Here is a 12,504-nt window from a genome sequence, read left to right on the forward strand (position 1 = left end):
CTTAATGTTGCTTCTCTAAATCAAAACCAAAGTATCCTTGCCTGCTTTACTCTAAAGGAGAGAACCCGTGGCTTATGGACTACATGTGGTCTCAACCTCCTTTTTGACATCTCAAGAGCATACGCTGAACTTTAGCACAAATTCGCAGCATGAATTTTGGTTTTCTGTAAAACTGAATCAATCTGCAAAAGAGATTATCTTTTGGGGAAGTGTCATGCACCTCCTTTGAATCAGAAATAATGTCCTAAAGATGAAATGTTTCGATCTGACTTTCCAGTGGCATCACTAACGCCATCACTACCCCACAGTCCTTCAGGGGGGAAAAAATGGGGTTCCCAGCCAGATGAAAGGTATCCATCTTCACCTTAAAAAGTATGTAAATGTGTGTGTTCGTGTGTGTGTATACCACACACATGTACATATATACACATACACTTTCTCTGACTCCCTGCCAGCAAATATAGTTTACCTTGATAAAACACAACATTTACATTGCTACAGGTGTGATTCCTAGGGTATTTTTTCAGTTTGCCTACTCCATTATTTTTACCTGGGAGGATTTTTATGCATGCACAGTTTTCTGCAATCATAGAAAGAGTGATCCCCTCAAATACTGAAATCCAATTATTTGAATGCCTCTTGACAATCTTTTAAGTTAGAGCCCATTACTCTCGGTGGTAGCAGCGGTGATGGTGAGGATGATAAATAAAATGAAAAGCCCATCCTCAGCTCTTGTCTTTTCTGAATCTTCATCAAACTAAGGAAGCATCCGTCACTCCCTCCTTGGATTCTTTCCTATTTCTTGTGTGAAAAACGAATAGTTCAAACTCATTCCCACACCCTGAAATGCCATTCACCTCCTCCTCCAGCAATTTAACTCCAGGTAGGTACCGTAGGAAAGTCTCTCATCTTCTCTCCCTGTGTTTCAGGCATCTTTCCACAGATTTCCCCAGTGATCTGCAATACATCCTCATCGTCCCCCTCCTCCTGTTTCACCCAGATCTTTATTTTATGGCAAGGGGACATCAGACCCTTTGAGCCGGTGGGGGGTATTTGGATTTTCATGGGCACCCTCACAAAATTGTTGCCATGGAGGGTAAGTCCAGTCACAACCTGAAGATAAACTGGGAACATTGAGTCCCTCTTTGGTGAGTGCCTGCAAGCTAGTATTTTGTTTGCATGTATGATCTCCAGGTCCTAACATCTGCTATGAAGACTAGAGCCCAGTCGGTCCCTGCTCAGTTGCCTGGGGTACGCAGATCACCTTGCCTCTGAAGATGCCAGCCACAGTTGCCGGTGAAACATCACGAAACCCTGAAGTCCAACACTGGCCATTAGGTAGCGAATGGAAAAATTCCCCACCACCCAATAGATGAGTGGAGACCACATGATCTATTTGAACCAAGTTTATTGAACAGTGCAGTGGACAGACCACAAGCTTCTGCTCACTTAAGGAGGGTACAAACCACCTTTACATAGCAGTATAATAAATGCTGACTAGTAACTATGTTGATATGTCAATCATCTTAATTTTTGATAGTATATGTTAGATTTTATGCTTACAGTGAGAATATGCAGGTAGTAAAGCAAAAGTCTGCAAGAGCCAGCTTTTGTAGTTAATTACTTCCTATTTTCCCATCAAAAAATACAAGTGGTGTTTTGAAATCAGCTGAGCTAGCACGAGCTAGCCTCTGTAAATGCCGGAGCAAGCTATTAGAGAGGCTATCTTGAGTTCAGGGGCCTTGGTAGTTTCCTTCTTGGTTCAGGAATTTGTTTTACTCCCCCAGTAGTAAATCCATGATGACTTTGTCCTGCACCACACTAATCCATCAGTTACTAGCCTCCACTTCATAACATTAGGTTCTCATCTTTGTTCAGCAATGGTGATCATGGGCTTAAATTGGTTATAATTATCAGGAAAATGGCAGTGGCTAGACAGAAGTTACAAGACTGCCAAACAACTGCCAAGAATAAATGTCACTAGGAGGAAATCATTTTTGCTTTTACAATTTCTGCTTTATAAACAAGTACTACTTTCTATGCCACTGGGTTCCTTTCTGCTGATTTTTGAGCAAACCATTTAAGCCAAGCTTAACACAATTTGCATCCCCCTGTGTCTTTTGGGATCCAAGGAACATTGCCTGTTGGACATCTCAGACACAGTGACAGCTGCAGGAGCAGTAAATTCTTAGAGAGTATTTACCATGTTCAAGTTGAACGAATAGTCTTAACCCCAGCTAGCTGACGTCCAGCTAGCTGAGAGTCAGAAGTCTTCATGATTCTGAATTCATTCCTATGTAAACATCTGACTCATTCACCCCAAGTGTCAGGACTTGGCAGTGAATGCCTTTCTATAGTTGAGGAATTCTGCTGTTCTCATCATTTTGTGGTCATTTCAGGTCCCGTCCCTAGCTATTCTCTTTTGGAAATGTTGGAATCCTGCAATAGCTGAATGATGGCTGGGGTCAGGAGGGGGAAGTGGAAAGCATAGATTTACTCATCCCATTGTCTGAACTGAAAAAATGTTTCCACTTCTCTCCAAACACAGAGATAAATATCTATTACTAAGAATTTAAAACCTGTTTGCAAGTGAAGAATGAAAATATTTTGCAGTAGTCAGGACACACATAGAAACTAGTCCTGAGTTACAGAGGCAACTTTTAGCAAGCTTTGAAATTAGAGACAGACCTTCCATGCAGACCTTCTTCAACCAACACCGTTACAGACAAGGTAGAGCAGTGTTTCTCAACCTTGGCTGCTTTAAGCTGTGTGGACTTCAACTCCCAGAATTCCCTAGCCAGCTTTGCTGGCTAGGGAATTTGGGGAGTTGAAGTCCACACAGCTTAAAGTGGCCAAAATTGAGAAACACTGAGGTAGAGAAATGACAGTAGAAACAATTACCTCAATAGTTCAGCGAAGTATCTAGTGTTGGTTCTAGTGCAGAGTAGCAAAAGGTGCAGCCCAGGGGCAAGGCCTGTTTAACTAATTTAAGAGCTCAATTCAATAGCAGTCTTGCACACACGCACAACCTCACATACACACACACTCCACACATGGCCTAGGTTTATCATTGCAGATGATTTTGCAAAACAAGAGGGAGGAAAAGGAAGAGAGCATTCTGTGGAAGAAACAGCATTTCTGACCTGGAACAGAACAGCAACCTGCTGTAATGTCCTTCTGAGGAAAATGCCCCTGTGGGTCTGATCTACACACTGATTTATACACAGCTGTGCTGGGAACTGCATCTTCCCTGCCTGGTTCCCTTTTGCAGCCCCCAGGGCCTCCTAGAGTAGTGCAGCCAGAAAATGGGCATTCTTGGATAATCAGAGGGATGAGAAGCTTGAACTTTACTGAAGCTTTATACACCAGTATCGCCCCCAAATTTGCCCCATATCCTCAAGATGGATTTTGGCCTTATCCACTTTGGGAATACGATCCTTGATGTGTTGCACCAACCTTAGTGTGCCCTTGTAAAAAAAAATATATATATACTACTGACAGTGGGCAGTGCATAAAAGAGCAAACCAGAAACAAAATAACTTGGACAAAGTGGGGCCAAACTGGGTCATCTCTAGGGCCTGGCTGGGAGCTCTTAAGACCCCTTCCTCTTCAGAAACTTGGGATCAAACCCTATTAAAATCTTCATTCAAAGTCATGGTTGAAGTGAGTATTGGCACCATGATATGCTTTTAAAAATTTTTTAAACTTTTTAAAACACTGACTCTGAGTTAGTGCTCCCGTGCCTACTGGTTCCCATAAGTCCATAACAGACTTGAGTAGCTCATGATAATTGGGCGGATCCCTCTGCCTGACTGTGTTATCACTGGCAGCATCACCAAGACTATCTGTAATGGAAAGATTTTTGTGACGAAAAGGAGGAAAATACCACATTCACACTGGAACAACTAAAGGCAACCTACACAACAGTCTGGGGATGGGAGGGAGGCACCATCACAAGGACATGTCCCTTAAGAATGGTTATAAAGGTGTCGGGGTGCTGTGATAAGTGGGAAGTAAGGATGAGCCCCCAAGCTCCTATGTGTAGAAGATACTAAGGATTGAGTATGGAATCTGAGGCATTCAAAGGATATCCTACTGCTGAATTCTTTGTCTTCCTTAAAGGAGTTTCTCAAATGCATGGAAAAAATCTATGCCATGTATAAGGGAATCTCATAAAAAAAAACCCCTACATGGCAACACTGATGGTCCATCCAAACCAATATTGTATTAAAGGAAGTATATATATGACTATGTATTTAGTCCAACCTATTCAATGCTTTACAATATCCCGTCCTATTATATTACTGGTGTTCAGTAGGATACCTCACTGTCCTGCCTAGTTTTGCTGCCAGTTTTTAGAGAACAATCTTCCAAAGAGATCATGCACCAAGGAGAACATGGAATCTAGGCATTTAATACTTGTTTGAAATTAGGATTTATGCAAATGTATATTATCAGTGAAGGGGCACAAGCTGAAATATCTCCTCTTGCACAACATGCAAGAGTCCCCCCTCTTCCCCCCTCCCCATATCTGTAACTATTCCACCCTAACTGCATTCATTTAAATGTAATAGATGGGGCAGGGTCTACTCCTTAACAGTTCTTACTTTGATTTGTTTGCTTCTATTTCCATAATTTAAAACATGACATGTTATTAAAGCAATAAACAACAGAGGCATCAGAGTTATCCTATCCAGGCAACTACACCAGTCTAAGACTCCATCCCTCCCTGTAGTTCATCAAAAGCTAGCTCAAAGCAAGTCTAGGAACATTTCAGGTGTATTTCCAAATTTTACTCCACCAATTGTACTAATAAATTTTTATTTCATTACATGAAATAAGTACCATGTACAGTACTGTTTCTTTGGGGTTTTAGTTTATTGAATGGAGCTGTCAGTTTTCCCGTTAATGCTATATTTGCTCAGTCCAATTCCTAACTACAAGATTCATACCCTATTTCCAGCCCTGCAATCCCCATGTGGGTTGCTGCTTACATGAACTTCCCAAGTCCCTGCGTGTTCCTGCATCATTAACTCTATCAAAGTTTAAATAATGCTGCAGTGCCCTGAGCTTACATTCATTAGCTTGCTACATTTTGTGCCAGCACAGTCATGTCTATAAATATAAGTCTCTTTTGCTGCTGCTTCTTTGACAATGACTAGAAAAGTGCATCAGATTTTAATACCATTAATAAATCATTTGATTTATGTTCTCTCATATTGACTTATAAGAGGAAGGGATTATAAACTCTCCCAGGTTCAGAATGAAATTCAGATGTTAAAATTTATCTCTCATGCTGTTTTCAGTTTTAAAATTGCCCCATATTAAGTTTCAGGCATCCATTTCTACCATGTGGATGCCTGGGGGAGGGAGGGAGGGAAGGAAGGCAGGAAGGCAGGAAGGCAGGCAGGCAGGCAGGCAGGCAGGCTGGCTGGCTGGCTGGCTGGCTGGCTGGCTGGCTGGCTGGCTGGCTGGCTGGCTGGCTGGCTTTAAGATAGACTGTACTCTGTAAAATTTGATCCTAATGGATCCTTTGGGCAAAAACAGGTATCAGTTTTGTTTGAAGCCACATGGATCCTTGTTGTTAATTCAACTGTTGACTAGAAAGCAGCTTCTTTTTATTTTTTATTTTTTAAAAACCTTCCAATTCTATAAATCCCAATTTTTTTCAACTGATTAAAAGTGTGGTATTTATTTAGATCATTAAGAGATGCTCTACAAAAACAGTAACATAGAATTAAAAAGAATTAGAATGGGCACCAAGTCTGAAGAAATGGATGAAAAGTCTCTTAATATGGATTGTTGAATGACCAGGAACCTATTCATCCATGGAAACTAAGAAATAAACCAATGTGCCATATAATCTCTCATGCTATATGGTTTTCATTTTGTCAGCATAATTTTGGAATTCTTTATAAACATTATTTTGCCTTCTTGATCTCTTTCTAGTTTGACCAGATAAATCTGCATAAATTCATAATGTACTTCTAATATCTTTGGAAATGATTATGTCAGTTTGAAAGCTATGGAATGTAATGTCTAATAAAAAAAAGATTCAATCCTTTTTCCCATGCTAAATTGACTCTATGGGGAAGCCCAACATTAAAAATTGGGGAAAAGATGGTGATATAGAAAAGTTGGACTGAGGCAGGGATATTGACTCTGGACCAATTGATAGATGATGAAGATGAATTTTTAACATAGGCTGTATTAAGAGATAAATATCATCTATCAGATGGCAATATCTACAGCTACAACATTTGTTAACATTGTTTGGGCCAGCAGTATTTTCAGCTTCTGAGACACCTGAGATATTAGAACAACTTGTTAAATCCTTTAAAACTAAAAAATCTACTATTACTTTTATAGATATTTGTTATCAATAAATCCATTTGAAATGCAGATGTTAAGGGATGAGTGGAATAAAGAATTATAGGTTTCTATATTTCTAGATAATGGGAGAGTGTTTTAAATTCTATAACAAGAGTGTCAACGGACCTTAAACTATGACGTAAACAACAAAAAATAATATTTAGAATTTATTGGACTCCACTATGCTTGTACAGAAAAGGATTGTTGGATCTGTAATAAGGACAATGACTTTTTAAAGCATATGTTTTTACAATGTCCTATACCTACTAAGTTTTGGAAGAAAGTAGTGGACTATATAAATATGATTATGCAACAAAAGCTAAAATTTTCAGAGGATGATATTTTTTTGAACTATATACCTAGTACATGGAATTTGACATCTGGACAACGTAAATGGATTCTCCGTGCCCTTATTATGCCCAACAGACTGATACTGGAGCATTGGAAAGATAAATGTATGGCCCCATTTATTCAATGGACTGAAGACCTGATTGTGCTTGCCACTTATGAGCAGATTGCCTGTAGATGTAGACTTTGTATGGACAAGTATAATGAAATATGGGACTCATTTATACAAAATACAGTAGGCTAAAAAAAATATTTACATAAATGTATTGGAAATATATATGCATCCGAATAATATCTGTATTAGATAAATATAAATAGAGTTGTAACTATTTACTGCTATAATGACATATTATGCTAAGTTTTTTATTGTCTTTGTTGTATTTTTGTCACTTATTTTTGTGTTTTGTTTTTCTTTTTTTGTTATTAATTAAAAAGCAATACAAATTATAAAAAATAAATTCTTAAAGTACCTTATTGGGAAAATAAAATGAATCCAGAGTTATTTTTCTATTTTCCAACAAACCTTTAAAGCAAGATATACCTTCGGGGTTACAGTAACATTTTTCAGATCCTTCCCATAAGAACTCTCTCTCCATTACCTGCTTCTGATCATTTGGTAAGACGAAATTGTTCTTCAAAAATGATAAGAGGATGAAATGTTTAGAAGCCTTGTTTTTAATGTATTTTCTATAAGTAAATATATCTGACCTATTGTTTTTCAGTATTTTAAGAATTCTAAACTTTTTAAATACAGTTTCCCAGTTAATTTAAGAGAAAGAGCCCATTCAACATTACCCAGTTCTTTCAACTGCTCTCTTTATTTAGGCATAGTATATTTGGGCCACAAATAACTGGATAAGAGAGGACCTGCCTGAAATTCTTTCTGTGTGTTGCCTTTTAATTTCTGCCTTTCTTCAGCTATTTTCTGGGTATCAGCAAGCAGCCATATCACCTTGTTTTGCTTTCTTCATTTCAAAGTATTTTTGTTTGCTGTGTTTTCAATTGTTTCATGAATTTCAGCCCAAAGTTTTTCAGGCATTCTCTTTATTAAATCTATTCTTTACCCTCACCATATAATCATACAGAATATTGCTGAGGTTGTTATCTTGTTGATCTGATGATCTTATTTGTTTTTTTTAATTATTCTTTCAATTTTAATTTTGCAAGATAAAGTGTGTAATGTGCTCCGGGGTGCAATCAGCACCAGATCTTGTTTCTGTTGATTGAATAGAGCTTCTTCCTTACAGGTTACATAGTCAATTTGACTTTGGTGTTGTCCATCTCAAAATGTCCATGTGGAGAGTCATCTTTTAGGGTTTAGGAGAAAGGTATTTGCTACAAATTTTCTTTACAGAATTCTATTAGTCTGTATTGCCACCTAAAGCAACACCAGATTGGATATCAGAATGGAAGTAATCAACAGAAGGCACCAGGACCTGAGTAAACTGAGTAAAGTAGGAAGTTTATTTGTATAATTCCTGAGGACAGTAGAAGCGGTAACGGTGATTCCTTAGTATGTTATGCCTGCTGTAGGCAGTGACTCTCACAGCTACATGTCAGCCCAGCAGCAGCCAGGGAGGCATTTTTTTTACTTGTAAGCCAGCTAGAGCCACTTATATAGTGAGATGGGTGGCATATAAATGTTATTAATAAAATAAATAAAGATCTTAGAAGGACTGAAGGAAAAGCCAATATTCCCACTTGGTTGGGTTACTGTATGGTTATCTGTGCTTCAGCCTAGTAATTCTATAACTGGTTGAAATAAATTGTCCCAAAGGCATACTTTCTCTGCATAGACTGATAGACAGTGTATCTGTTAGAGGGATACTGGCTTTTCTGCAAAAATCATTTATACAAAAACCAAGCTACTGCCAGTTTTCTATTTCTTTTGGATAGGACACTGTTTTATTTTTACTACAACGCTCTGCTTTATAGGGAAAGAAACCCCTCTTATTTCAGCAGAATTATGTATATGACTTGCATCTATCACCTCTTACCTTTTGAGCTTTGGCCATGAAGAGAGAATAAACTTTCAGACCCAGCATTCTGATGTTATTCTTTGCCTAGCAATAAATGAAATGTCCTGTAATTTATTTATTTCAATTGAGGCCTTTTATCATAAAGTCAGACTCATAAATTCAGTAGTAGGCATTCCACTTCTCAGCAGGAGTAAAATACTGTGGGTTCTTAAAAGCTAATCCATTACATTTTCAAGATATTTAATAAACACTACTATGATCATGCATTTTCAAATACCATAAATCTTTTAAGTGCTAGAATAGACTCTGTGAGACAGAGACAGGGAGACAGTAATGCAGGATATGGCTTCCCCAATCTAGGGCTTTCCAGATGTCTTGGACTTCACCTATAATTTCCAAGCCAGGACATCCTTGGTCCTTTGCTAGAATAGACAGTCAACACATCTGGAGAGCACCAGGTTGAGGGAGGTTGGGTAACAAGGAAGACAGAAAGCATGAACATAAAACAAAATCATTTGACACCGTAAATACTAAGTGACATACATTTTCACACTTTGTAAAACTGGTCGAGGACTAGAGAAGGGTGAATTAATATAGAAACTCATCATCTGTATATGACCAGCCACATCTTTTATTAGTTAACTCCATGTACTATGTTGCTATGGAAGCTAAACCATGAACCAATGGCTTCTTTATGCTATTCCTTCTGATAATGTGTGGACAGCTGTATGGTGGAAAAGGGAATGCAGCTTCCAGACTTTTTCAGAACAGGAGGCATGATTTCATGCGCTTCATATCTTCCTTTCTCTGGCTGGTGAATCTATTCTTTCCCATAGAACAGCTGAATTTACAAGGAGGGGTAATATTAATTCAGAGCATCATGAATGAATCAATAGGCAGCTCAGAAGAACATGAGGTGACCCTCAGATTTGGTCCTGGAAGGGAAGGTTGCTCTACTTCTCTTCTAGAACCCTTGATAATAGGTGCCAATATAATATGGCTTTCTTCTGTATAGTCAAAAGCAATTGTGCCTATGGGCCTTACCTCTGGGCTCAGGAACTTTGGATAAGACTCAGTAGATGACTGACATTCAGCATACAATGGACTGCAAAAGAAATCAAGGCAAATGAAACAATAGTATTTAGCCCCACAGAATTCTCAAAGTAGCATTTCTTGCTTTCTGCTGGGTGTATCTCAGCTTAGTTGCTTGGCATCCTTCTACACTACACCTACTCTATGCTTGTGGTCTAAACTGTATAAGAAGCTTTCTGGGAGTACTGAAGAAACATTACTTTCTCCTTTTTTAGAAGAAAACATTGTCTAATTCTCCGAGTAAAATTCTTCAAAAGAGAAGGCATCATCATCAAAATCAGACCTCTTCAATGGCTAAACCTATAAAACTCACAATTTCTTTCCATGTATTTGTTAGATAGTTGAGTCCTTATACTAATGAAAAGCTAGTCTGCCTGGAGAAAAAAGAGACCTGACCTTGTTCATACCACAAGGAAATCCCAGGGTTGTAGGCTAGACGGGGTTGTTAAACAAAAATCCAGGAAACGGCAATGGTGAATCACTTTCGTACTGTTATCAAAAAAACTACATGCATGGGCCCATGAAGCAACCAGGAGTTAAACTGGATTCAAATGAGACTGTACTAAAGTTGTGCTGGAAAAGCTGGGTCAGTTATCCCCGTCATTCAATCAGTAGCACAAGATGGAGATTTTGCTGGGACTAAAGAGATGGGATCACACACATTCCCAGTGTAATGGATCATCCCTCCAGCCTCTGATGAATGACACAGTGGCCCTTCTGCCAGTTCATCCCCAGACAGAATGAGTGTCAAGTTGCACTGTACATTATATTTATAAAAGAAAAACATAATAAATCAGGCATTGAAACAATAACAGCAAAAACAAAATACCCAGAAATCATCATGAATGGTGTGGTTATGTCCCAAATCATCACTGGAATGATAAACATTCAGGTATGGACTGGCCAGGAAAGATGGATATCTTGAAATAAATAAAGGGGGATCTCTTTCATGAAAATGGAATGAATTTTTCACAAAACAATTTATTCATCTTCTGAACATTCTGATTTTAATCTGAATTTTGACTGATATCTAGCAAAATAATGGAATTCCTTCTGTTTATGAAATGTTTTCCTTCTGTTTGTAAAATATCCCTTCTGTTTATAACATATTTTCATAATAAATACTTTTATCTGAAAAGATCATCCCCAGCTAATGAAAGCCTAGTGCATTGCTTATTAAAGATCATGAGTCACCAAATGTTTTTAATAAGAAACCCTCATGACTACTGTTGTGAGGAAAACGCTCACCAAAAGTAAAACCAAAGTATTTGGAGATAGAAATAACAAAATATACTTTATTGGAGAAACTTACAGTGACTCACTGGGCTCCCTGCTGGCAGACAGGCTGCAGGAGAGAGTCCCGAGCAAGCCCCCAAGCCACATTATATGGGCAATATATATGCCAAGTTATGTTGGCAATAACACTGGAACAGTTAGATAACAGAAAGATAAAAAGGAGGTACTGTAATCACCCAGTGCCCTTTCCTCCCAAATGCTTTGATAAGCTATTCAATTGCCCTTACTGTTACTTTTCACACTTGTAATATCCTTCCTGATGGTATCGACATGTACTATAAACAGTGGTGTTTAGTTGCACTCTCCTATTACCTAAATCTAGGAGTGTAAGGGCAAGTGTCTGGGTTGCAGCCCTGGGTGTTAGATTATGCATTTACACTACTGCTACCAAAAGCCATACCACAGGATACATTTCTATATGCTTACTATAATTTGGATGCTCTACATTACTACACTATTACTTTAAAAAAAATGAAAAAGGGAACAATTGAAATAAAGCACATTTTAATATTGTTATTTAGATTTAAAGGTATTTTAATAAGCATCCTGATCACATAACATTTTACTGTCAACATCAGATTGATGTTTTAATATAATGTAACAATAATGGAAAAATATGACTGTGCCATAATTGGTCAAGGCCCCTGAGCTGTGGTAAGATACTAGATACCTTTCACCTGTTGAAACAGCTTTCCCTGGTAGGTGAGCCAAACTACCCATGAAAGTTAAATGTAGAGCCACCACCTATGTCTTTGGGGATTTAATCTTCCTAATATCCCCACTGCAGTTTTAATCTACAGTGCTCATCTCAACAACACAACTTCAGCTTTTGCTCACAGTACCACCGCACTGTCACCCTCTGTTGGAACCCAGATGTGAAGTGTGTCCTGGACCTCCAATGGACTTCTGTGGATAGCAGCCACAGGTTGGGGGCCTAAACTAGCCTGGAGAAGTGCTGAACAGAGTAGTCCTGATGCTGTCCGTCTTGTGGTCATATGTTACAACTCCCTGGTAGATTTAAAGAACACGACAAGCAGATGCAGGGGGATTGAAGGAGAGACTCTGCTGGCAACTGAGCCAGGCTTAAGTCCTGAAGAGTGCTGCATCAGGGGTGCTTGGCTATTTGCCAAATATCAGTCTTCTGCAGAACACAGTTTACAAAAGATTGATCTCATGGACATGTCAATAGTAACTTTTTAGACCAGTGTTTCTCAATCTTGGCAACTTGAAGATATGTGGACTTCAGCTTCCAGAATTCCTCAGCCAGCCATGCTGGCTGGGGAATTCTGGGACTTTAAGTCCACACATCTTCAAATTGCCAAGGTTGAGAAACACTATGAATTTCCACTTAAAACACGCCTTACAAAAGGCTAAACTGCCATGGGAAATGGGGTTCCCTCTGTCCCTTTCATGGCAT

General features: G+C 38.7%; 1 long non-coding RNA gene across 3 annotated transcripts in view; it reads right to left on the reverse strand.

Moving 5' to 3' along the window:
• The window catches only part of LOC112540092 (uncharacterized), a 34,495-nt gene extending 23,346 nt beyond the window's left edge, over window positions 1-11,149 (reverse strand). For all 3 annotated transcript variants that reach the window (XR_003084161.2, XR_003084159.2, XR_003084160.2), the window contains exons 1-3: window positions 11,104-11,149; window positions 9,744-9,804; window positions 8,718-8,783 (exon numbers count right to left, since the gene is read on the reverse strand). This is a non-coding gene — a long non-coding RNA (uncharacterized LOC112540092). The remainder of the gene's footprint in view (window positions 1-8,717; window positions 8,784-9,743; window positions 9,805-11,103) is intronic.
• Between the last annotated feature and the right edge of the window lie 1,355 nt (window positions 11,150-12,504).

This window comes from Python bivittatus, unplaced genomic scaffold (assembly GCF_059951505.1).
Source record: "Python bivittatus isolate LINGU-HERP-01145 unplaced genomic scaffold, Pbiv_v1 ctg000960_np1212, whole genome shotgun sequence".
NCBI classification, from domain to species: Eukaryota; Metazoa; Chordata; class Lepidosauria; order Squamata; family Pythonidae; genus Python; species Python bivittatus.